Genomic DNA, 28,000 nt, shown 5'->3' with positions numbered 1-28,000 from the left:
AACGGTACAACAGGTGTTTACTCAACGTGGCTCACACTGCAACTGATCTGTACAGATTACTACTCAGTGCTATATACAGGTGTGGTCACTGCCGGTACGGCAGTATACATGAGCTGTAAAACATAGTTCCCCCCTTAAAGGTATATACATTACAATATGAGTGACTGCTGTATGTCATTTGGCTGTATGAGATTTAATTCTGATCACCACCTTTACCACCACCAGTAGCTCAGCAACTCTTGAGACCTCCAGGGCGACCTCCTCTGCTGGAGTTAAAGTGGTGAAGGATGGAGGGCCACCTCCAGTTCTCTCCCTCTCCCTGTTGTTGTGCGCTCATTTCTCCTGCAAGGAGGGAAAGAAGAGAAGTTTGAGTGAGAGTGATGGCATGAGTGTAAGGAATGGATGGGTTACATCTGTAGAGGGTGATTATGAGGGAGTGTGGTGCCAATGCTAAAGCGCCAATGCCAAATGGCCTCCTTGTGTGGTGTTATTTGGTACGATTGCATTAGAACGAGGGTGAGTGTGAAGGGTGGTTAGTCAGATGGGGATGTGAGTATGTACATAGAGAGAGGGAGGGATGGGTGGACGTGCAAAGTAAGTTGGTGTGAGTAAGGATGTGCAGGAGTAAGGTTGGGAAGGCAGTGGTGACAGGGACAGCAGGATGAAGGTGAGTGTGCCTTTGCATATGTAGGGAGTCCTCGGAAAACCTAGGTGCAGCCCTGGTTCTTTGTGATGTCATGTTTTGAAGTGTAAGCTATAAGAAGATTCTGCAATATCCTTCCTGCCCACTCTGAGATGAACCTTTAAATGCGATGTGGACAAGGCTGCTTTAAATATCCCCGCTGGAAATTAGTCATCGATGATGTCATCAGACCCGCACCATTTAATAGGGCCGGGAAACGCGCGTGTCTGGCTTAATAGGCTCCATTTACTGACAGTCGCTCTGAGGAGAGGGATCATTAGAACAACACGGTTCTGACCCACCACATGGCCCACACGCAGCCGACCCGACTTGGTAAGGAAAAGTCCGGCCATTGACTTTTCAACCCATTTATATTGCCTGCTTCAATGCCCTTCCTTGTTAACCTATTTCACAACTCTGTAGCCCCTTGAATGCAAAAGGTTCTTGCCGCCTTCTTGTCTCACTGCTAATTTCTTATATTTTCTTGTGTCCCTGGTATTTGAATCCTTCACCATAGGGAATAATTTGCCTGGATCATTTTTTACCAATCCTCTTTATAATCTTGAAAACTTCGACTCAGCCACCTCACGCAAAGGCAACCTCATGTAAATTTCCTTTTGGGACAGGATTGTGTGCGGCTGTGATGCCCCTTTGGTTGAACAGCCCTCTGACACTCACAGTCAGGATGGAAAAAAAGAGTTTGCAAATAAAATAGGATGGTTTAGATTCCGAGGGTATGGTAGCCCAGTGGCTCTGGTTCTGGACTGCCATCCAGAAGTTGTGAGATCCCACCATGAATTGAATTGAATTGAACTCAGTAAATCTGGTCATTTTTAGACTGGCACCAGATAAAGTAACCATGGGAGCTGCTGGATTGTTGTACTATCCAAACTGGTTCAGTCATGTCCTTCAGGGAAGGGCCTCTGCCACATCTACCTACCCTGGCTTACAGGTGACTCCAGGCCCACCCTACGTGGTTTATTCTTAATGCCTTCTGGGCAACCATGTATGGGCAATAAACATGGCCTTGCCAGTGTTGCCCGCATCCTGAGAACAAACAGAGAAAAATATGTAAATGCCTTTGGAGAGGACAGGGGAGGGGGAGATAATTAGCAAAGAAGAAAAAGTCACCTCTATTTGCGGAATCCACTTTCTGAGCATTCAGCCAATGGATCGCAGCAGATTATTTCAGAGAAAGGACTTAGCTTGTAGGTGTCTTCACACTACTACGAAAATACTGCGGTTGAAACTGACAGTTAAACAAACGTGGTTTAATGTACTGAAACAGTTACAAACAAAAGAACGCAGGAGAAACTCCACACAGGTCTGTACACTAGCTGGATCCACAAGGACTCACAGAAACGCCCTACCTCCCCTGACGTCATGACGTCATCACGTTTCCCGCCGTTGGGAACGTCACGTGACCCACGTGATGACATCATCGCGTCAGATCGCGATTTTATCGATCCCGCGCTGTTTGAACAGAGCAAACACTTAAAGGTAACAACTATGGTTAAAGACAATTATAAACGTTACTGCAAGAGTCTCTTGATGGCTTTGCCACAAGCTACTATTTTTTTCCAATCTCTATTTTTCTGCTACAAGGTCCCAAAGGTGAAAACAGACTGGGGTGCGGTACGAATAGGGCAACTTTACCTCTGTCTACTTCAGTCAGCTGCAGTTAGTAGTTGGCTGCACAGCTTCACAGATTATTGCCAATCCTTCCTCCCCTATATCCCTTTCAAGGTCATGTCCCTACATATTTAAGGGCCACTCAGGCACTAAGTTAATAATTTTCATAATGTTCTGTGTCATTTGGAGGAAGGAGCAAATGAGGACTCAATTTAAGACTACCTCCTGTTAAAGTACTGGAACATAACTTCAGGTACCAGCACTAAGAATACTGTAGTGTGCAGCACAGAAATGTCAGTGTAACAGGGCCTTTGTGACTGCCTAAGGATACAGCTGGACCTAGTTTGTTTATATTATCAAGTTTGGATGGAGTTCCGGAAAGAGCTAGGTGAAACAAAGGTAGTTTAATGATGCATGGAAAAAGATTATCTGTCAGTATAACAGGCTGCATATCACACTGTGATTACGCTCAATAATACACATAATTAGGGTGGTTTCAGCAGTCTGCGCTCTGCTTTGAGCCGAGCTACATAGCTTAAATCAAATGAGTACTTTAGCTTTGCGGATAGTAGCATCTTAAGTTACTAGCAGAAGCCTTCGTATTACACATCACAAAAAGAGACAGAAGGAGAGATAAAGGTGGGTTGTTTTCGAGCTGCCAATCAAGCTATGTCAAGTAAACCCTTGCAAAGATGTTTTACTTTCCTTATCCTATGCTTCCAAAAAACATGAATTGATGGAAGAGCATGCTGAACTTTGAGCCTGTAAACCCAATATGCACTCTCGTTACACACCGCTCTGTGTTAGGTGCATGAATACGTGGAAATCTACCCAACAATCTTTTGCCTACATAACGACAGCCACGGCACTTCAAAAGCAATATATTCGGAGTGAAATGTTTCAGGAGACTTCTGCTAAATTAAATTATTAATATTAAAATATACCTTTTCTGAATCATTTAAATCAGCATTCAGAGTGTGTATATTAAACAATGTGATGTTCCCTCTTGCTACCTGCTGTGTACCTGCCATTTTGAAGGTAGATTATTCAGCAGTAGTCTTCGTCCTTCCAATGAAGATGTACTTCATGCACAGTGAGAATTCAGCAATGCCACAGCAGTATTTTTGAACACTTTTCTCTATACCAATATACTGTACAGTAATGGCCTAGAAATTCGTCGTGGGCTGTGGCACAAAACGGGCGGTATCGGAATGGCCGTTACACGCAGCGCCTGATACTCAGTCCCATTGCGGTCAAGATAATTAGCCCAAGACACATTTCTAGGCCAATGTGTCATCACTCCACGTGACTTCTCTTGTGTGCACTCTATGGGGAGAGAGTTTCTGCTTTAGGCCGGGCATAAATTACACCCAAAATTGTGCTAGTTTGGAGAAGAATCTTTTTTTCCCCCCTCAGGTTTCCGCTGAAACTCATTTGCATATCGACAGACATAAAATCTGCCATGAACCAGCGCAATCGGGCACTGTTTTCAAACGTAATTTTTTAAAACAGTTTTCCTTTAAAAAGTATTCCTTGATATAGTGAAGTGTGGTAACTTGGTGCAGTTTGATTAATGCAGCTGAAACTGCGTTTATTCACAAGATAAGCATTTTTATTCACAGTGTCAATCAGTGAGTAACCCGAGTTTAAATGACTGAAAAAAAATATACAGAACCATTTGCTGGTTATACTGGGGTACAGTAGTCAGTTTTTAAGTAAATGAAAAAAAAATATATATATACTCAAAAGCTTTCAAAACGTACCTATTGGGGTCCTTGCGCCCAAAAGATCCAGCTTAATTTTTGGAGTCTCCTCGAAAGCCTGCAAACGAGCGTAATTAGCGGAAACTCCCAATGGTGATTAATTCACCCTGGGGGGCGTGGCCAGTATTGCAGGCGGGGCTGGCTTCAAGCGCGATTTTTATTTTAGACTAGCGCAAAAGATTGCGGAAACTTTATTTGCGCTGGACGTAACTTACACTTAAAATTCTGCAATCTTTTGCGCGGGTTACGCCGATTTTGGACAAATTATGCTGAAAAAAAACTACGCAACCGAGCGGAAGCTCCAACCCTACATATTCTTTACTTCCAACGGGCAAATGAGAAACTCCTTCCTTTGAAGGAAGAACGAGTTAGAGTTAGATGTATGGATGTATGGAGGAAGAACATTTGCAGTTTGGAACCATAAAAATGAAGTTCAGAGGAGCACTGACGATAAGATTATTAACAAAATAGAGAAAGAGCAAAAAGGCTATGACAGAGAGGCTGGAGGTGTGAAAGGGATCACTAATCAGACAACAAGCTTTTTATTGTATCACATACAGGAGTGCTAGAGAAGTATTAGAAAAGACACGCCAGAGATGGAAGTGGTATTCGAACCCTGGACAGACTTGGGCTTTATAGAGTTAAGAATTGTTGATAAGCACTATGTAATGAGGAAAGGACCCGAGGTAAAAAATATGGACTAAATTATTTTTAAAGAGTAGATTAGAGAAGTTGCAGATTAAATACTGTATTTACCACATCCGAATGGAAGGCAATTATCAAAATAATTTCCTTCCCTTTAAAGAGGCGAATTGCTGCTGGTAAAAATTTCTACAAGTCCCAGCAGGCTGTGGTAGCAGGTTCCAGTTACAAGGGGACCGACAACTCTCTAGTTACCTTGCCCAAGTGGCCATTCTTCATATTCTAGTCTAGTCAGTGAGTGTCAGCAGGCTATTCTACTGTGGAGGGACCCTGGCTGATGTTCTCTGCCTGGCTTACAGGTACTGAGGTAAATAATAATGTTGCAGCTGCTGCCTGGCTGTGATCTGCCAGGTTAGCCATGAACCTGGGAACTTCTGGGAACTGATCTTTGATGAGTTAGTACTGCACCCGGACATGACTAGGACATCAGGGGAGCTGGTTATCGAAACACAGAGCTAAATGTTTAAATGGAGAAGTTAAATTCATTTGACGGACTCCAGGATGTGGGAACGGTGGGCGGATGACTGGAAAATATATCAAATTAAATTTAAGAACTGCTAAAAAAAAACTGCACGGAAGGAGAAAATTGGAAAAATAAATTGTAAAGGATATTAGGAGGAGTAAAGAAGATTTTTTGGTTTTGATATCTTTGTAGTAAGATAAGTATTTTAAAGAACAAGTTGGCCCTCCTGGACATAAGCGAGGTAGCAAACATTTTATTGTAGTTGTGCTGGATGACAATAAACATAGGAACAGGAGTAGGCCATTCAGCCCCTCGAACCTGTTCCGCCATTCAATGAGATCATGGCTGATCCGCGACCTAACTCCATATACCCGCCTTTGCCCCATATCCCTTAATACCTTTGGTTAACAGAAAGCTATCAATCTCCGATTTAAAATTAACAATTTACCCAGCATCAACTGCCGTTTGCAGAAGAGAGTTCCAAACATCTACCGCCCTTTGTGTGTAGAAGTGCTTCCTAACTTCACTCCTGAAAGGCCTGGCTCTAATGTTTAGGCTATGTCTCCTAGTGCTAGATTCCCCAACCAGTGGAAATAGTTTCTCTTTATCTACCCTATCAACTCCCCATAACATTGAAAACTTCGATCAAATAACCCCTTAATCTTCTAAATTCCAGGGAATACGCCAGTTTGTGTAATCTCTCCTCGTAATTTAACCCTTGGAGTCCAGGTATCATTCTATTATGTCTACGCTGCACTCCCTCCAAGGAAAATATATCCTTCGTAAGGTGTGGTGCCCAGAACTGCTCACAGTACTCCAGATGTGGTCAAACCAGGGCTTTGTATAGCTATAGCATAACTTCTATCCCCTTGTATTCTAGTCCTCTAGATATAAAGGCCAGCATTCCATTAGCCTTTTTGATTACTTTTTTGCACCTGTCCATGGCATTTTAATGATCTATGTACAAGGATCCCCCCCCCCACCAAGTCTCTTTGGACCTCCACTGCTTCGAGCTTTTCACCATTTAGAAATTACTCTGATCTATCCTTTTTAGGTTCAAAGTGGATGACCTCACACTTGCCTATATTGAAATCCAATTGCCACAGTTTTGCCCATTTGCTTAATCTATTAATATCTCTTTGTAATTTTATGCTTCCATCTACACTGCTTACAATGCCGCCTATCTTTGTGTCATCGCCAAACTTGGATATGTGGCTGTCCATCCCATCATCTAAGTCCTTAATAAATAAGGTGAACAGTTGAGGCCCCAACATAGATCCCTGTGGGATGCCATGAGTCACATTCTGCCAATTAGAGTACCTGCCCATTACCCCTACTCTCTGTCTCCTGCTGTTCAGCCACTCTCCTAACCAGGTCCAATAATTTGCCATCAATTCCATGAGCTTCAGTTTATTGAACAGTATCTCATGAGGGATTTTATCAAATGCCTTCTGGAAGTCCAAATAAATAATATCCACAGACATTCCCCCGTCCACTACTTCAGTCACCTCTTCAAAAAATTCATTCAGGTTTGTCAGGCATGACCTACCTTTTACAAATCCATACTGGCTCTCTCTGATCAGCTGAAAATTTTCAAGGTGTTCAGTCACTCCGTCCTTAATTATAGACTCTAGTATTTTCCTGACAACAGATGTTAGGCTAACTGGTCTATATTTCCCTGGTCGTCTTCTCTCACCTTTCTTAAATAGCAGAGTGACATGTGCAATTTTCCAAACTAAAGGAATGATTCCTGAATTGAGAGAACTTTGGAAAATCATAGTTAGGGCATCTGCAATGTTCTCACTTACTTCCTTTAAAACCCTGGGATGAAAACCATCTGGTCCTGGGGATTTGTCACTCTTTAGTGCCATTAGTTTCTTCATTTCTGTTAATTTTCTTACGTTCATTTTGGTGAGTCCCCATCCCTGATACAATATTAGTTTCCAATGTTAGGTTCTGTCAAAAGGTCATCGGTGGCATAGTGGTTAGCACTGTTACCTCACAGCGCCAGGGACCCGGGTTCGAATCCGGCCTCGGGTGACTGTCTGTGTGGAGTTTGCACATTCTCCCCGTGTTTGCGTGGGTTTCCTCCGGGTGCTCCGGTTTCCTCCCACAGTCCAAAGATGTGTGGGTTAGGTTGATTGGCTATGATAAAATTGACCCTTAGTGTTAGGGGGATTAAATACATGGGGTTACGGGGATAAGGTGGGATATGTGTTGGTGTAGGGGTTACGGAGATCGGGTGGGATATGTGTCGGTGCAGGCTCGATGGGCCGAAATGGCCTCTATCTGCACTGTGGGGTTTCTGTGTGATTCTGTGTGTGTGAGACCTGAAACATTAACTCTGTTTCTATCTCCACAGATGCTGCCTGATCTCCTGAGTATTTCCAGCATTTTCTATTTCTATTTTAGTTTCCTTGGGATGTCTGGCATGCTATCCTCTTCCTCTACTGTAAATACTGATGCAAAGTAATTATTAAACATTTCCACCATTTCCTTATTTTCATTTATAATATCACCATTATCCGTTTTTAAGGGGCCCACATTGCTCTTAACCACCCTCTTCTTCCTAATATAATTGTAAAAGATTTTTGTATTGATTTTGATATCCCTTGCAAGTAACAAATAGCAGGTGGATTACCTTTCAAAATCAGTTGAAACTCCATCTGCACAGCCTCTAAAATAATAAATTAGAACATTTCCCATCCAACTTTCCTTTCAGATGGCATTTGATAAAAAGCCTTACAAGAGACCAGTGGTCTTAGCCAAAATTCGTCAATCTCGGGATGGAGGAGGATATTACAAACTGGATAATGGAACTAGCTACGCTAAATAAGAAAGAAAGGGTAGTGATCATGGTTCCAATTGAACGGCTGCAACTAAAGGATCAGCCTGGGACCTTTGCTATTCATATTGGGTCAGATTCTGCTGAAAAAAAATAATGGTGTGAGCGCATTAAATGCCTGTTAATCTCACCACAAAAAGTTAAGTCTAGTGATTATCAGTGTAAATACCCTTTTAATGATGTGATAATTGTTAATGACTGCCAATCAACCTCTCTGGCCCAGAAAGTAAACAATTTTAAGTGCGGAGTCTCATTCCTTCAGGTTGTGAATTGCTTTAAGAGATTTTAAAAATGACAAATTTAAATGTTTAGATTTATTTCAACTTTCCCTCTTAATATAATCTTTCTTGCCCTCTCTTTATTTCTCGTTCTGTACCGGATTTGAAATTGTATTCCCCCACTTCCTTCTCAGTCCTTCCTCTGTATATTTCTCAATCCTTTAACCTCATTGGTTCAGGAGATACCCTGTTGGTCCTGCCATTCCCTAAGGTCCCAGATGTCCTGTTGCCCTCGCTGTACCGTTATCAGCTCGCACTTCCAGCAACTTTGTGGGCAAAAGTTTTTAAAACTTAAACATGCAATTGTAAGGCTGTGGTGGAAAGGGTGGACAGCTTTAAGTTCCTCGGAGTCTACATCACGGAAGACCTCTCCTGGTCCCTCAATACCTCCTCTCTGGTGAAGAAGGCCCAGCAGCGCCTATATTTCCTAAGGAGGCTGAAGGGATGTAACCTGTCACCCCTGATCCTCTCTAACTTTTACCGCTGCACAATAGAGAGCATCCTGACGAACTGTATCACAGTATGGTATGGCAGCTGTAGCTACTATGACCGGAAAGCCCTGCAGCGGGTAGTCAAAACTGCCCAACGCATTACCGGCACCCGGCTACCGACCATAGAGCACACATACCAGAAACGTTGTTTACGGAGGTCACGGACCATCATCAAAGACCCTACCCACCCCAGCCAGTCTGTTCGCCCTCCTGCCATCTGGGAGACGCTACAGATGCATTCGCACCCGTACGACCAGATTTAGGAACAGCTTCTTTCCCAGGGTTGTCATCCTACTGAACTCCACAAATAAACTCTAAAGCCTGCGCATCTGCCAATGCACTTTATTATGGTTATGTTTATGTTAATGTATCACAAGCCATATGTATGTTGAATGTTTAAATGTCTTAATCTAAATGTACACTCTTGGGAGCCGCAAGCCTACATTTCGTTGTACTGCACCTGTGCACTAACAAGGACAATAAAGTTGATTATTATTATTATTATTATGATATGCCGTGAGATGCCCCACTCCAGCACAATCCGGCCCATTGTTTCGAAATAACCTGAGTGATGGTGTTCAATATTGCATGTTTCTGTTTTCAAATGATATCAAGTTTTATGAGAATGCCAAATGTTGGATAATGTGGTTAAATTGAGAGAGATACAAAGACTTAGGAAGGTGACATATAAATTGCAAACTACGTATTGAACAGTGGAAAGTGGTCTGCATCCATACTAAAATTGGCAGATAATATTACAAAATGAAAAGTAAATCATTAAACAGAGTGAGCCAAGGATAAAAATGGCCTACTCCTGTTCCTATTTTTTATGTTCTAAGGGGGAAAAATTCAGTTGGTTGCACCTCCCGTTAGCACCTTAAGAGGGCGCTAACGGGATGCAGCGCAACTAGCGCCCAGGCGCGGCACTGCCCACGTCTCCCGCAAAATTCAGCGGGAGGTTAGTGGTGGTGCTAACCGGTAGCGCCCTGCGGCGCTGCGGCACTGGTGATGATGTCATTGGCGTGCGCAGCGCCCCGCTCACGCCCCGGCTGCGAGGTGCGGGGCGGCCATTTTTGTTGCTGGCCGCCTGCCAGCACCTGCCTGCGCTCCCGTCCCAGACCTCCTGAAACGCTCCAAGAGCCCGGCACTTCGCTTGAGTGCCGGGCTCGTTTGCCTGCACTCCCGATCCCCGGGGGCCCAGTTGGCACTGCGGCACATAACGCCGCCATATTGACTCATAGCGCCCCAAGAGGGATGCGGGGCGCTTCCAGTAGCACCCCGCTTCCCTCTTGGGCCGCAACCACTCAATTTCCGGCACGGGGACGCTAATTTTTCCGGGGCGCTACTTTTTTTTTTTTATCCCTAAGACTTTAGTAATTGACCAACGTTGAAGTTACAGTCACATGTTAGAGATGAAGTGTTGGGGTGTATAAGTAGATCCAGAAGTCTGATGAAGTGACGCGAATACTCTGCAAGGTGCTGCTAATACTACAGATGGAGTATTGTGTCGGAGCAATCATTATACTTACAAAAAGATATACTGGAAGTGGAAAATGGCAACAAAGATGATCACAGGTATGAGTTATGAAGAGAAGTTGAGGTAGGTAAATTTATTCTCATTAGAAAAAAATGAACAGACTCAATAACATAGATGTAGAAAAGTGTTTTATGCAAAAACCAGAATAGAAGCACAAGACATGATTATTAGCTAAATTAATAAATTATTCACCTTTAGAGTTTTGACTTAGGGAGTAGGCTGCCACCTAGTGCAGTAAATACTGACTCAGTTCAAGTTTTCAGAAAGGAATGTAATCAATTCCTGATTCAGCAAGGAATGCAAGGATATAGGTAAGAAAAACTTGAAAAATGGTTTGATAATATCCTGAAATGGGACATAGTATATGGAACAAGCTGAGCGGTCTTATCTAATTCCTGCGTACACATATCCTCATGTTACAAGTGAGAAGTTTGGACTGATACTATGGTTGCCTTCTTAAGTGGCAAGTATAGAGATTGTTCGAATGTGCAAAGAAGTTCAGATTGAGTCACCCTATAAAAAGCAAGCTCTGAGGTACTATAAAAATACTGATGTCATCAGCCCAAGTGCCCTAAGGCTTGTTTTTGCTGGCATCCCATTTCTAGTCATGAAATGTGTTGTTTTTGAAGAAGAAGCATTCTTTAACAGATACTTTGGAACTATCACAACACTGATCTCAGTTGTGCTAAGATGATGGAAATGTCATCTGTGGAATGCAAATGGTTAGGCATTCAGAGGGAGAAATTTATTATAGCCCCGTTTGGGGCGGTAACTTTTTAAAAGTTGAGAAAATTAGTGCCAGGCGCTAATATTTCTCAACTTTTAAAAAATTTGGTTTCGCACTCCAGGAAGGAAGTGGATCAAGTGCTAAATCAAGCGCTGCACTTCCTTCCTGGAGCGCAACAGGCAGCAGGCAGGGCGGTAGGTGAGCAGCGCTGTACAATGGGCCGGGCGGTGCTGCTGTGTTGGAAGGTTCCTTCCCTTCCTTAAAGGGAAGGGCTATCGCTGCAGACTCTGCAAGGGGAAAACGTACCTGGTCCCCGATGGCAGCCGCGATCCGGCCAGATTGGTCCGAAGCACTGCAGCAGAGTACCAGGCTAATTGATCGCTGCCGACAAAATAAAAAAAACCGCAAAGGGCACTTCAGGTTTTTTTTTTTTTAACCTACTGCGGCCACTTCGCCTTTAAGTATCGCCCCGAAGCACCCGGCCTCCCGATCAACGCCTCCTGCAGCTGCCGGTGTCATCGCCCGATGATGCTGCGGGGGTGCGGAAATGAATTTCGGGTCCGGAGTGCTACCGGGGCGATGCGCAGCCAGATGACGCCGCGATCTCCGGGCGCAGGAGATCGTGGCACTAAGGGTTACCGCTGCCGCAAACCGCCAGGTGAATTTCGCAGGCGGCGGTAACATCGCTGTGCCCAGATGGTAAGTCCTTAACGCCCCGTTATCGCCCCTCAGCGGCGCTAACGGGAGGCGCTAAGGCACCGAATTTCTAGCCCTCTAGAATGTCTTGGAAAAGTTTCATTTGAAATTTCTCCAACTTCACTTGGTAGATCCCGAAATGCTTGCCTGCACACTGTACTGTTCTCCAGTAACCATCCTGACAGTTGCCTTAAGCTTTCTCAATCATGATCGGAAGCTTGACCACATCGGAATGTTTCCATTATAAGGAATTTAATTAGGTTCTTTACATCCATGGTGGGTCTGACACCATCTGAGGGCCACAACATCCTTGCTTTTCATATATTTGATAACTTATGTGTAGTGTATGTACCTTTAAGGGGAGAACTACTTTTTACAGCTCCTGTATACTGTAGTACCGGCAGTGACCACACCTGTATATAAACCCTGCGTAGGGATCTGTAGTTTAGTTTTAGAGTAACCTTCATCCAGTAAACACCTGTTGATTGTTCCTCTGCAGTCTCTGTCGATTTATTGAAGGACATCATACATCAAAATTCACAGATTTAACATTATGGCAAGCTGTTTCCATTTGAATTTTTATGAGAACTAGCTTTTGTTTAAAAGGAACTTGGTTTATATTTCTGGTTGTTGTAGCCTTGTCCTTTACGCGTTGTTTTCCCCACTATGAATTAATTTTTGGACTCGTGTTTCTTTGTATATAAGAACATAAGAATTAGGAGCAGGAGTGTGCCTTATGGCACCTCGAGCCTGTTCCGCCATTCAATAAGATCATGGCTGATCTTCGACCTCAACTCCAGTTTCCCGCCCGATCTCCATATACCTTGATTCCCCTAGAGTCCAAAAATCTATCTATCACAGCCTTGAATATACTCAACGATTCAGCATCCACAGCCCTCTGAGGTAGAGAATTCCAAAGATTCACAACCCTCTGTGTGAAAACATTTCTCCTCATCTCAGTCCTAAATGGCCGACCCCTTATCCTGAGACTATACCCCCTAGTTCTAGACTCTCCAGCCAGGGGAAACAACCTCTCAGCATCTACCCTATGTATATGATGAGGATGTCATTCATCTAATCGGCAACTATTTCTCCCCATCAAAGGGAAGGCCTTGTCAGCTTGGTTTTTGTATCTTTGGATATCCTCAAGGTACTTAGCCAGATATGTAGTTGTGAGAATATGCATTTCCTTACTGCTGGCTCTCAGCCCTGGGGCAAAATCGTATGTTATATGGCTTCCTTAAGGACTGTGAAAGTAACTTTCTTTCAGGGTGCTGGTGTACAGGTGGTAGTTCATAGTTCAGTGATCACATTGTAGGCACAATTCATGGGCACACCTGCTAAGTTTCCAGCCTCATCTGAAATATTGCTCAAGGATGCCATTAATACCTGAAGGCCTTGATATATTGGACTCCTCTCTGGAGGCACTGGGCTTGGGAGACTTAAGTGGGGAAAATTGGGTTGCTTTGTGCCACACATTAGCACCCCTGGGGAGTGCTTATGGGGCGCAAAGCCCATAGCGACCGGGCACGGTGCCGCTAACGCCTTCCGCGAAATTCAGCGGGAGGTTAGCGGCGGGAGTAGCCGGTAGCGCCCCGCATCACCGGCAATGACATCATCGGCGTGCGCAGTGCCCCGGCCACAAACTTGGGTTGCGCCCTCTGACCTATCGCCGGACGACGTTAGCATCCCAAAGGGGGCACCACCGAATTTCTCCCCTACTCTCTTAAATTGGAAGATAGTTGTGGAACCAAGTAGTACTACATGGTTGCATCTTCAGACATGTACAGTACTATCTATATGAGTAAAAAGCTTGCATTATTCGGAGTCTAATATTTGAAGCATCAGCAACCATGGAGAAGATCTCTATTGACCAGTATTGTTGCAGTAGTGAACAGTTCAATACATTATAATTATCTGATTGAGGAACTGGGGGATGCACAAGAGGCCAAAGTTGGAGGAACAGAGAGTTCTCAGAGGGTTGTAGGGCTGGTGGAGGTTACAGAGATAGGGAGGGGTGAGGCGATGAAAGGATTTGAACATGAGAATGAGAAAAAGGATGTGTATTATTAAATAGCAGATTAGTTGGAAGGAGTACTGTGTTGCAGCACGTTGAAGAACCAATATTTGGTACCACAGAATAATCGGATACAGGTTCGCTACTCAACCTCATTGAGTTCTTCATCCTGACCAAAATTGTGCCGCAGTGGGAAGCACAAAGAGATGAAGTACTCTCCACCAGAGGGATGGACAAGTGTCGAGAGACTCAGGCCTTTGGCCTAGATTGATCTCATACACCGGTTAGCAAATGGCATTGGCCCAGGCCTGGAAGGTGGTCCCTAAGCTGTGTTTCTCCATCAGCTGTAGCATGGCTTGTGAGGCAAAGAAATGGAGAAAAGAAAACTCTGCAAGTTCCTTAAAAAGCTGCAATAGGGTAAAAATAAAATCGACTTTTAAATATATTTACTCATATATTAAAAGTACTTCCTTACTTACTATATATGTCAATTTATCTCAGTTGGTGGCACTTTTACCTCCAAGGTCAAAGGTTCAAACCCCACTCCAAGACTTGAGCATCAAATTAAGACTGACACTTCAGTGTCGTACTGAGGGAAGCGCTATCTTTTTGATCAGACATTAAAGCGAGGTCTCATCAACCTGTTCAAGTGGAGGTAAAGGATCCCATGGCACTTGTTTTTAAGAGCAGCGAGTTATCTTGGTGTCTTGGGCAATTCATCCCTCAATCAAAACAGAGTAACTGGTCATTTACCTCGCTTGCTTTTTCTTGGCCTTTTCTGTGCGCAAATTTATTGCTGGATTTGCTTAAAAAATAGCAACCAATGTTCGCCGTAGTAACTATACTTCAAAAGTACATCATAGGTTGTAAATCACCTTGGCACACCATGAGGATGTGGAAGGCGCTATATAAGTGCAAGTTCTTTCTTTCTGAACAGGAGTTTTTGATTATCATTGTAAATATTACACGAAAGGAATTTTGCCACGTGGTCATTATCATATGCTGTTAAAAATAGTCTGTTCTAATTTAGAATGGTTTCTTTATAAAATATGGCTATTTCATGCTTACACCATAGTTAAGAGTACCAGCATCAATTAAAACTTCACTAGCAAGATAAAGAAATTATTTGTAACAAATGTCCTTCCTTTAAGGCCTTGAAATGAGATCAAGTTATCTCAGAAGCATAACCTCACTATTTCTTATTACTGTACTTGCTTCTGAGATGTGGGCATTACTGGCAAGGCCATATTTATTGCCCATCCCTAGTGGGTCTGAGGATATTAAGAGTCAACCAGGTAGTGTGGGATTAGAGTCATAACCTGCCAGGTATCCCCGATACATAGAAACATAGAAGATAGGAGCAGGAGTAGGCCATTCGGCCCCTCAAGCCTGCTCCACCATTCAAGGCGATCATGGCTGATCATCCAAATTCAGTACCCTGTCCCTGCTTTCTGCCATATCCCTTGATCCCTTTAGCCTTAAGAAATATATCCAACTCCTTCTTGAATATATTTAATGAATTGGCCTCTACTGCCTTCTGTGGTAGAGAATTCCACAGGTTCACCACTCTCTGGGTGAAGAAATTCCTCCTCATTTCTGTCCTAAATGGCTTACCCCTTATCCTTAGACTATGACCCCTGGTTCTGGACTCCCAGACCATCGGGAACATCCTTCCTGCATCTAGTCTGTCCAGTCCTGTCAGAATTTTATAAGTTTCAATGAGATCCCCTCTCATTCTTCTAAACTCCAGTGAGTATAAGCCCAATCGACCCAATCGCTCCTCATACGTCATTCCTGCCATCCCAGGTATCAGTCTGGTGAATCTTCACTGAACTCCTTCCATGGCAAGAACATCCTTCCTCAGATAAGGCGACCAAAACTGCACACAATACTCAAGGTGTGGTCTCACCAAGGCCCTGTACAACTGCAGCAAGACATCCTTGTTCCTGTACTCAAACCCTCTCGCTACAAAGGCCAACATACCATTTGCCTTCTTAACCGCCTGTTGCACCTGCACGCTTACCTTCAGCAACTGGTGCACAAGCACACCCAGGTCTCATTGCACTTCCCCCTTCTCCCAATCTATTGCCATTCAGATAATAATCTGCCTTCCTGTTTTTGACACTAAAGTGGATAACCTTGCATTTATCCACGTTATATTGCATCTGCCATGTTACTGCCCAATCACCCAACCTGTCCAAATCATCCTGGAGTTTCTCGGCATCCTCCTCACAGCACACACACCCACCCAGCTTTGTGTCATCTGCAAACTTGGAGATATTACATCTAGTTCCCTTGTCTAGATCATTAATATATATTGTGAATAGCTGGGGTCCAAGGACCGATCCCTGCGGTACCCCACTAGTCACTGCCTGCCACTCGGAAAAAGACTCATTTATTCCAACTCTTTGCTTTCTGTCTGCCAACCAGTTCTCTATCCAAGTCAATACCTTGCCCCGAATCCCATGTGCCTTAACTTTACACGCTAATCTCTTATGCGGGACCTTATCGAAAGCCTTTTGAAAGTCCAAATACACCACATCCACTGGTTCTCCCTTATCTAGTTTACCAGTTACATCCTCAAAAAATTCCAGAAGATCAGTCAAGCATGATTTACCTTTTGTAAATCCATGTTGACTTTGTCCGATCCTGTCACTGTTTTCCAAGTGCTCTGCTATTACATCTTTTATAATGGACTCTAGCATTTTCCTCACTACCGATGTCAGGCTTACCGGTCTGTGTAATTCCCCGTTTTCTCTCTACCACCTTTTTTGAATAGTGGGGCAGCATTAGCTACCCTCCAATCCATGGGTACTGTTCCAGATTCCATCGAATGTTGGAAGATGATCAGCAATGCATCTACTATTTCTAGGGCCACTTCCCTAAGTACCCTAGGATGTAGATTATCAGGCCCTGGGGATTTATCGGCCTTCAATCCCATCAATTTCCCTAATACCATTTCCCTACAAATACTGATTTCTTTCAGTTCCTCCCTTTCATCAGACCCTATATTCCCAGACATCTCTGGGAGGTTATTTGCATCCTCCTTTGTGAAGACAGAACCAAAATATGTATTTAATTGGTCTGCCATTCCTTTATTCCCCATTATAAATTCCCCTGATTCTGACTGCAAGGAACCTACGCTTGACTTCACCAATCTTTTTCTCTTCACATATCTATAAAAGCTTTTACAGTCAATTTTTATATTCCATGCAAGCTTACTCTCATATTCAATTTTCCCCTTCTTAATTAATCCCTTTGTCCTCCTTTGTTGAATCCTAAACTGCTCCCAATCCTCAGGTTTACTGCTTTTTCTGGCCTATTTATATGTCCTCTCCTTGGACCTTATGCCATCCCTAATTTCCCTTGTTAGTCATGGTTGAGTCACCTTTTTTGTTTTATTTTTATCCCAAACTGGGATGAACAAATTCTGTAGTTCATCCATGCGGTCTTTGAATGTTTGCCATTGCCTATCCACTGTCAACCCTTTGAGTGACATTCCCCAATCAATCCTACCCAACTCGCGCCTCATGCCATCGTAGTTTCCTTTATTTAAATTCAGGACCCTAGTCTCTGAGTCAACTACTTCAATCTTAATGAAGAATTCTATCATATTATGATTGCTCCGACCCAAGGGGCCTCATACAACAAGATTGCTAATTAATTAATCCTTTCTCATTACATAATACCCAGTCTAAGATGGCCTGATCTCTGGTTGGTTCCTCGACATATTGGTCCAGGAAACCGTCCCGTAAACACTCCAGGAATTCCTCCTCCACAGTATTGTTACTAATTTGGTTAGCCCAATCTATATGTAGATTAAAGTCACCCATGATGACTGCTGTGCCCTTATTGCACACTTCTTTAATTTCTTCCTTAATAGGATGGTTGCTTCTCTTCCCTGAACAACATTAGTGGCCCAGTTGGGTTTCTACAATAGGAACACTCTCCACTTGCCTGGATTAGTGCAGCTCCAACAACACTCAAGAAGCTCGACACCATCCAGGACAAAGCAGCCCGCTTGATTGGCACCCCATCTACCACCTTAAACATTCACTCCCTCCACCACCGGCGTACCGTGGCTGCAGTGTGTACCATCTACAAGATGCACTGCAGCAACTCGCCAAGGCTTCTTCAACAGCACCTCCCAAACCCACGACCTCCTCCACCTAGAAGAAGGAGGGCAGCAGGCGCATGGGAACACCACCACCTCCAAGTTCCCCTCCAAGTCACACACCATCTTGACTTAGAAGTATATCACCGATCCTTCATCGTCTCTGGGTCAAAATCCTGGAACCCCCTACCTAACAGCATTGTGGGAGTACCTTCACCACACGGACTGCCACACGGACTGCAGCAGTTCAAGAAGGTGGCTCACCACCACCTTCTCAAGGGCAATTAGGGATGGGCAATAAATACTGGCCTTGCCAGTGATGCCCAAATCCCATAAATGAATAAATTTAAAAAAAAAATAGGAGTAGGCCATTTAGCCCCCTCGAGCCTGTTCTGCCAATCAATGAGATCATGGCTGATCTGTGACCTAACTCCATATATCCCATATCCCTTAGTAACTTTGGTTAACAAAAATGTATCAATCTCAGATTTAAAATAATTCAGCATCTTTCATGTTTTTCTTTGATGCCATAATCCTGTTGAATTAAACAAAACACATAATTCAAGATTATACAGGTACATTCTCACTGTAAAGCATGGCTGTGGAAATTATTAATAAGAGAATGAAGCTTGCAATTTGCGAAATATGACAGGAAAATACCTTTGCTATTTGCAGCACAAGAAAGACTTTGTCCAAATATAGCTTGGCTCACCAGTGTGAATTGTAATTCAAATGACGGATGGAAAAGAAGCTGCATTGCATTTTAGCAGCTTAGAATATTTCTGCAAAAGTGTTTATATCTTGCTTCATTGCTGAATCTCAAGGTAGATGCCTTGGTCGAGCTTAGGGTCTATACATTTCATTAAAAAGCCTATTTAGAAAATCTTCTCAAGATAGAATATGAATGTGGAAGTATATAAATGTTACTTTCTCAGGATATTATTTATACACAATTTCACATTCATTTCTAGCCCAAATTCTAAAACAACTTTACCTATGCTTTAGTGCCAATCTGCTATTAAAACGGCAAAGATAGAACAGGCTTCTTTCCAATACAAAATTAACAATAATTAGTCCACATTCAGCATTTCATTTAACAAAGTAAATGTATTTTAATATGAATACAAAAAGAAAATACTGCAGATGCTGGAAATCTGAAATAAAAACAGAAAATGCTGGAGATACTCAGCAGGTCAGGCAGCATCTGTGGAGAGAGAAATGTTAACTCTGTTTCTCTCTTCACAGATGCTGCCTGACCTGCTGAGTATCTCCAGCATTTTCTGTTTTTATGTGTCCCATTGATGTCCTGAGAAAGTAACATATAGATTTAGTGTATGTGATGAGACTAACCCAACCGGGTAAATCTTTCTCTGTTCCCCACTGAGGGACGACAGTAACATGAGTGTAAATGTACTCAAACCCATTTGTTTCCATTTATGCTACAAAAGATGGACAGAAAACATCTGATCACTTCTCTGAAATTCTTTGCCGTTCAATTGTTGCAGACTCCATGGAAAAAATACACTCCATGAAAATGCCTAGCGTTAAATATTGAAGATGAGATCTTCAAAACAGTCAAAGATGCAAAGTACAAAAACTGATATTCAAGGAGAAATACAGGAGAAAACTCCTTTCAACTTTAATTGTTATTTCTTTCTTTGACACAAATCAGTATAACTTTTGTATCATAAAAACATTTTAAGAACATGAGCAAACAACGAGAATCGGCCATTCAACAATTGAGTTCACACTTTCTGACACTGAACTCATTGCCCACTTCGCCAGCCTTCGCTGTTAAAATCCTTCAGTCTGGCTTCCAACGTACCCAGAATACTGAGATTACACTAGTCAAAGTCACCAGCAACTTTGTGTTACTGCACCCATGGTGCATTATTATTCCTTGTCCTCATTCAAGTCTCGATGGCATTCAATATAGTTGCGCACACCATGCTCCTCCAGACCTCCCTTCCATTGCCCACCTTCGTGCTACTGCTCTCACATGCTTACCCATCCCAATGCAGCTTGCATGTTTCCTGAAATGGCTTCTCCTCCAGTGCCCACACAACCACCTCTGGTGTTCCCTAAGCTTCCCTATGTTATTATTTCCTATTTCTCATCTATAGTTATCCCTCAGCAACATCATCAGTGGGTATGGAATTAGCTTTCGAATGTATACCAATAATATGTGGCTTTACCACTCCATCACCATCTTTGATTCCAAAACTGTTGCTGTGCTTTCCAATTGCCTGTCCACCACCAAGTTGTGAATGAGCCAGATCTTTCTGAAACTCAACATTGACACTACTGAAGCCATGCTGTACACCTGATCCCATCCCCCTTCCTGAGTGCTCACTCAAACTCAATGAGATGGTCCTTGGGGTGCTGCTTAATCCTCAGTTAAGTTTTGATCCTCATATCCATTCCGTCATAAAGACCACCTACTTCCACCTCGAAAACATTAGCCATGTCCTCCTAGCTGGACTCCTTAGCTCCTCCATAAACTCAAACTCATCCAGAGCTCTGCACTTGCATCCTACTCCATGCTTCAGTTCCCTGACCCATTACCCTGTCCTTGCCAACATCCAATGGTTCCCCATTCATCAGTGCATTACCTTCACAATCCTTGTCCTCAAATCTCTTCATTGACTGAGTTAAAGTTACCACATAAATGTAAATTGTTGCTATTGCCTTTATTATCTGCCAAATATTCCTGAGCTCCTTTTTAAATGAGCAATCAACATAGCATCAGCTAATGTTGGGAGAAAACTATTTTACATTATGACTCTTGGGCTGGATTTTCTCAGCCCTGAGTAGGTGGGACTGCTGGTAAAGTAGCAGAAAGTGGGGGCGGATGGCAAACCCGCCCCCATCCTGCCTCCGTGCCCTTTTGCCAGGAGGCGGGAAGATGTGCTGCTTCGGGTCCTGTCTCCTGGAGGCGGGAAAGGCATTAAATACTTTTAACAGAAAAAAGGATTAGTGCCATTTTACCTTCACAGGTGAAGGCTTCCCGACCCCGGAGAACCCCGTCGGGCTGGAGGAGACGTGAGGGAGGTCTGCGGCGGTCGGTGGCACCTGGAAGCAAGGTGTAGCGGTGAGTGATGGGTGCAAGTGTGGAGTGATAAGTATGTAAGGTGAGTGATAAGTGTAAAAAAATGTTCACTTACCTTGTTTTGTTCCTACAGCCTTCATCCTTTCTGGATCGGGAGACCCAACATCCTCATTGTCAATTTCACAGACTGGCTGTTGGATCCTCCGAACCAACAGCCATCTGAAATCGACAAAGTTGAAAGGTTTGATGAGTCCTGAACACAAGAACTCATCAAACTACACAGAATGTCAGTGTTTGACAGCTTCACAGAGCTGTCAAACGCTGACATTTCTTCTTCCAAGAAGTCTTGACAGATAACACGTCTGACGTTGACGTGCTCTGTCAGTGACTTCCTCCCTAATTGGCCTGCTGAGCCCGCAGGTCAACCAGGGGAAAATCCCTCTGGTTGGTCAGACGAGGATGGAGGCAGGACATTGACATGACAATCAGCAGTCCCGCCTCTAACTCCTCTCCATTGAGAAAATCCAGCTCTATGACTCTATATCTATTGCTATTTGTGTCAGCTGTGGCTCAGTGGGTAGCACTCTCACCTCTGAATCAGAAGGTTGTGGGTTCAAGTCCCATTCCAGAGACTTGAGCACAAGAAATCTAGGCTGCCACCCCAGTGCAGTACTGAGCGAGTGCTGCACTGTTGGAGGTGCCGTCTTTCAGATAAGACGTTAAACCGAGGTCCCGTCTGCTCTCTAGGATGGACGTAAGAGATCCTGTAGTACCATTTGAAGGGTTATCCCCGGTGTCCTGGCCAATATTTATCCATCAATCTACATCTAAAGAGGAGATTATCTGGTCATTATCACATTACTGTTTGTGGGAGCTTCCTGTGTGTAAATTTGGCTGCCGCGTTTCCTACATTACAACAGCAACTACACTTTAGAAAGTATTTCATTGGCTGTGAAGTGCTTTGGAACATCCAGAGGTCATGAAAGGTGTGATATAAACACAAGTCTTTCTTCCTTTTGTATGGAGAAAAAATTCTGAACTCCTACCTTACTTAAGAGTGGCCAATGTTTTGCTGATATCCTCTAGTTCTCGGATTACAATGGGAGTTAAACCACAGACTTGTCTTCAAGTACTTTGATCCTGCTCTCTTTCGATTTTCTTTTTGAAAATTTTCAATTCTATGAGCCTGCTTCCACATCGTAGAGTTTTATATCCTTCTGTCAGATTCCTTTCCAATGGACCAATGCTTTCTTGAAGGTATGGTGTCCAACATTTAATGGAATACTCCACATATGGTCATACTAATGATTCATACAGCGTTAAATTACAATAAAAACCGAAAATGCTGGAAATACTCAACAGGCCAGGCAGCATCTGTGGAGAGAGAAACAGAGTTAATGTTTCAGGTTGACGAGCTTCTGTCAGAACTGGAAAATGTTAGAGATGGAACAGGTTTTAAGCAAGTACAGAGGCAGAGAAAGGGGGGAGGGGAGGAAAGAACAAAAGGGAAGGTCTGAGAGAGGGTGGAAGGCAGGAGAGAGTAAATGACAAAAGGGGTGATGGTGCAAGGCAAAAGGAGTTGGTAATGGGACAAGTAAAGAAACAAAAGATGGGTCTAGAAGAGGTGCAAATGGGAATAGCAGAATCATCAGCAACAGCTGCCGTCTGAAAAAATGGGGGCAGAGGTTATGGTCTGAAATTGTTGAACTCAATGTTGAGTCCGGAAGTCTGTAAAGTGCCTAAATCGACAGACGAGGTGCTGTTCCTCGAGCTTACGTTGAGCTTCCTTGGAACAGTGTAGGAGGCCGAGGACAGAGAGGTCAGAGTGGGAGTGGAGCGGAGAATTAAAGTGACAGGCGGCTGGAAGCTTGGGGTCATGCTTGTGGACTGAACGACCATGCGGTCACCCAATCTGTGATTGGTCTCCCCAATGTAGAGGAGACGCATCGTGAACAGCGAATACAGTATACTAAATTGAAAGAAGTACAAGTAAATCGCTGTTTCACCTGGAAGGAGTGTTTGGGGCCCTGGATGATCGGAAGGGAGGAGGTAAAAGGGCATGTGTTGCATCTCCTGCGCTTGCACGGGAAGGTGCTGTGGGAAGGGGAGGGGGTGGTATGGGTGATAGAGGAGTGGACCAAGGTGCCGCGGAGGGAACGGTCCTTTCGGAATGCTGAAAGGGGAGAGTGGGGAAGATGAGTTTGGTGATGGGATCACGCTGGAAGTGGCCAAAATGTGGAGGCTGGTGGGATGGAAGGTGAGGATGGAGAACCCTGTCGTGGTCCTGGGAAGGAGGGGAAGGGGTGAGAGCAGAAATGCGGCAAATGGAATGGACATGGTCGAGGGACCTGTCATCTACAGTGAAGGAAAATGGAAGGTGACATCATCGGAACAGATGCGACGGAGACAGAGAAACTGGGAGAATAGAAGAGTGTCATTACAGGAAGCAGGGTGGAAGGAAGTTTAGTCACGGTAGCTGTGGGAGTCAGTGGGCTTATAATGGATATTGATCGATAGCCTATCCCCAGAAATGGAGACAGAGAAGTCGAGGAAGGGAAGGGCAGAGTCAGAGATGGACCACGTGAAGGCAAGGGAAAGGTGGAAATTGGAAGCAAATTTGCTGAAATTTTCCAGTTCGGGGCAAGAGCAGGAAACAGCACCGATACAGTCATCAATGTACCAGAAAAAGAGGTGAGGGAGGGGACCTAAGTAGGATTAGAACAAAGAATGTTCCACATATTCCACGAGAAGTTAGGCATAGCTAGGACCCATACAGGTTCCCATAGCAACACTTTATTTGGAGGAAGTAAGTGGAATCAAAGGAGAAATTGTTCAATGTGAGAACAAGTTCAGCCAGGTGGAGGAGGGTGGTGGTGGATGGGGACCGGTTGGGCCTCTGTTCAAGAAAGAAGCGGAGAACCCTCAGGCGTCCTGGTGGGGGATGGAGGTGTAGAGGTATTGTACGTCCAGTGAAAAGGAGACGGTTAGGGCCAGGAAACTGGAAACTGTTAAAGTGGCGGAGGGCGTCAGAAGAGTCGCGGGTGTAGGTTGAAGGAGAAAAAATAGAGTTGAGATAGGAAAAAATCAGTTCTGTGGGGCAAGAACAGGCTGAAACGATGGGTCTACCAGGACAGTCCTGTTTGTGGATCTTGGGAAGGAGGTAGAAGCAGGGTTGGGGGGGGGGGGGGGGGGGAGGGGGCAGGCTAATCAGTTTTGACTTGGAATCAAATGCCTTCAAGAGGCATTCCAGTTCTTGATTAGACTTACTGATAATTGGATACTTTCAGTGAACGGTTAATAATACTATCCAAATATTTTTCTCTCACTTTTACAGTGGATAACCATCAACTTTGTATGTTTCTGACATCAATGTGCATTACCTAATAATGATCCACATTAAAATCTTCTGCTATTCCACAGCACAGCTTCTTGATTTCCCTATCAATCTCTCTTATAGTCACCTGGTAATACAGCATGGGGTCATTAGTCAATGTAATAATATTGGTTGATATACCCCCTCATTTACAACAGGAGACCTAGCACAGATGCCTCTGATATTCCACTAGTTATTTCCCCCAGAAAACATTCTTCATTGTTTTCATTCCCATCTGTTTCCTATTTCCAAGCCAATTTTACGTTTAGTTAGTTAATTTGCCTTTAGTTCTATGGATTTTTATCTACTTTTAAAGCCTCTGGTGTGGAACTTCATCAAATACCCTCTGAAAATCAAAGTAAATATATCCACTGGAGACACCTCATCCATTAATTCAGTTAATGGCTTAAAGAAGTCCACCAGATTTATAAGGTACAGCCGTTTAATTCTAACATCATGCTCACCATGCCTTATGGCCTCTGTGCTCTTTAACTGAACTGGGTAGTGTTTCATTAAATTTTCTTGAACATCTCCCGTACTACCAATATTAAACTACCTAATCTACAAATTGCCAGTTAGTGCAAAACATTGGAGGGGCAGAACTGAAACACACAGCGTAGAAGACATGATGTGACAGTTAATTCTAAATATAATTATAAAGCATTGCTATAAATATGGAAACACAAATGTTAGAGCATTAAAACAACAGGAGAAGAATTTAAGAAAATGTTGGGACTCACTTAATTTTTGGATCCATATAATGAGGGCATCAGCTGTTAAGCAACCTCCTTTCTGCTCTGGTTCACAACAACACGTCTCAAGTAAGCACGAGACTTCGTAGTGGAGTATACGGAACAGAATTTATTGATACACAGAAAGGTGATCGGCCTTTAACTGTACACAGAGAGTGACTTTACCGGTTTGTGTATCTTTCGAATGCACTCAGATACTGCTGAAAACCATGATCGCCATATTTTAACTGCATCAAAGAAAAATGTCAAAGTGACGTATCTATTTCCCAAATCCTCTGAAAATAGATTATCGATGGAATCAGTTTGCAATTGTTTACCTCAGTACCATTTCCCTTAACAAGACTTGATTTATCTACTGTTATCTTTAGCAAAAGGACTCACTACCCCTGTTTTATTACCCTAAAACAAAATCAATCATGGGTGCCGTCATTACTAACACTCATTCCCTTACACAAGCACTTTACATTTCAGAAAACAAGCAATGCCTTCTCCTCACGATACTTCAAAGTCATCCTGTTTATATCGGAAAGCATGACAATGCATTCCTCTTACGACACTTCAATGTCATCCTGTTTAACAAAGTAGTTCAACTGTTAAATTTTTAACTCCCCAAGATGTCCAACATACATCTCTCCAGGATGTCTAACATCAGCGACAGAAAGGTGAGAGCTAATGTCTGCTTTGGTTATTTTGAGTTGATTTATCTTCCTTTTCTAATGCTTTATGAATCACTCCAAGTGGTAATGACTCATCTTCCTGCAGTCCACTTCTACCATCCAATATGATTATATTTGCTGTTATACTTCTTATACCAGTACTGCCGTTCGGTTCATCTGTTTTGCCTTTGTATGGGCTTGGAGTTGAGATACATCTGTTCTCAGCGCTGCTCCCTCAAAGGTGCATAAACCGTAAGTCCACCAAAAAGGGAGCAGCACGGAGAAGTACTTCTCCAAATCACCAAGTTCAAACAGGCATGGGGCAAGCTGCCAGATGCACCTGTCACCACTTAGGCAAGTTAGTTTGACATTTTTGCGAGTTACTGACTGACTCACTTCCCTCTTGTGATGAGTATGATCCATCCCAAGCCTTAAGTGAGGGCAGAGGTGTTGCCCTGCCCACTGATGATGAAGCCTGAGGATAAGAGAAGAACAACAGTGAAACAAAGTGGAGCTGGAACCTTGCCCCCGATTCTTGCTTTGATCAGAGTCTTGCCCACAGATGAGCCATGTGCTGGGCCACTGGCAATGAGCTGGGTTGGGCCCATCCTGACAGAAGTAAATGGCATTATTCAGATAGGGACTGCTTATCTCCTTAAGGATTGAAAGGTCTATATGACTCATGATGTAAATAACTAATTTAACTCCTATTGCGCAAGGATGAGTTACTTTCAGGCATGATTGTGTTACTGATGTTTTGGACAAGATAACTCATCCGAAGATAATAATCAAAAGTTTAACCCTTGCCATATCTCAGATTCTGCTGCTACAGAGAGGCCTTGGTGCAAAATATAGGACAAATACAATTGAACTAAACTTAGCTCTGAAGAGGTTAAATTCACGGGACAGCTGGGCTGGGTGAGTACAAATTAAGTTTCAGATCAGACATCAAAATCAGCGTCCTGAACTCAGTGAGAGATTATTTGACATTCCAACAGTCATTCACACTCATTGTTGTTTCAACAGCCCTGTTCATTTGCACTCTGCGGGGCTCGTTGCCAAGTTGGGCTGGTGGATTCAATTTGGAGGGAGGGTAATCAGTTGTGACTAAGAGCTGACACTAAAGTCAGGCTTCTAAAAAGACAGGGAAATGGGCTTTGGGATTGTCAGGTGGGCTGCGAGGGCTTGGCTTGGCTTGTTAGAAGGAAAGCTGAGACAAAGAAGTTAGGACTGCTGCAGGATTGTTAGGAGCCCTCTTGATTAAATCAAGTAAGATAACCCCCTGAAGCAGAGAAGTATGGCATGCTCTTTGTTTTGTATCATTACAGTTGAACTAAATGAATCTGATCGTAAGGGTTGCTCTCTACGTTCCCCCTTACGGTGGAATAAAGCAGCTTAATGATTCAAACCAACCCCCACCTCACCTAATGTTAACTTTAATCTATATTTTGAGTGATTGAAGAAATAGACGTGTCAAATCAGATTGAGTATTTGGTCCAGATTACAAGAGATGCTATTGTTACATCCCTGTATGCTATCGTACAAGTAGATTTGGGCGGTGTGAGTGAACCCCCATAACAAGAAGATGCTCAGATCACTTAAGGGAGCACCTGACACCACTGTACCCGAGATGGCTTGTCCAGCAGACCCGGAATCAGAACAATGCTGAAAACACATTTTAAGTTTTGACCAGGGCCATATTTGGCTGAAAATTGGGCGCTGAAACTGGTCATTGAAAGGCAGTAAAACAGATGGTGGAATCCAGGAGGCAGAGGAACATGTTTAAGTAATGAAAATTGTGTCCGTTTCTGAAATGTTACCTCTATTTGACGCTCTTTTCTCACATGGGTCCTGGCAGCATTAAACACTTCATGCAGAGGGTGTTCTTGCTCATGCAGTTGTGACAGTATAAATCATTTCACCCATGTAAACGCTACATGTGTATCCATTTAGTGAAAATGTAATCAGAATAATGCACGGCTCCAACTCCATACACAGTAGATGCACAATCCATGAAACAATGTGCAAAAAATGTGCTTGCCAATTCTCTTAATTGATGCATTATTCCTCCTCCTGTGCCAGTATAGCAGGATCACATTACTTATTACCATAACAATCAAAAACACATCTTCACACTGGCCTGGGTTATATTAATGCCTGGTCTGAACATGACTAACATTCCAGCTATCTGCCACATAACAATATAGGGATTGGCACCCAGGT

At 43.4% G+C, this 28,000-nt stretch overlaps 1 long non-coding RNA gene across 2 annotated transcripts; it reads right to left on the bottom strand.

The window, feature by feature from the left end:
• Positions 1–27,997, bottom strand: LOC147113390 (uncharacterized). 2 transcript variants are annotated; one of them, XR_015079193.1, is made up of 4 exons: positions 25,110–27,997; positions 22,043–22,370; positions 20,936–21,019; positions 1–342 (listed from the first exon to the last, which is right to left on the bottom strand). It is a non-coding gene; the product is annotated as an uncharacterized LOC147113390 (long non-coding RNA). The 2 variants fall into 2 exon arrangements; XR_015079194.1 differs by lacking the exon at positions 25,110–27,997 and adding an exon at positions 24,377–24,457.
• Between the last annotated feature and the right edge of the window lie 3 nt (positions 27,998–28,000).

The sequence above is a fragment of the Somniosus microcephalus genome, chromosome 8 (genome assembly GCF_052327205.1).
Source record: "Somniosus microcephalus isolate GS21.2 chromosome 8, FLI_Smic_1.0, whole genome shotgun sequence".
Taxonomy (NCBI): domain Eukaryota; kingdom Metazoa; phylum Chordata; class Chondrichthyes; order Squaliformes; family Somniosidae; genus Somniosus; species Somniosus microcephalus.
This window is presented reverse-complemented; position numbering and strand designations above follow the sequence as displayed.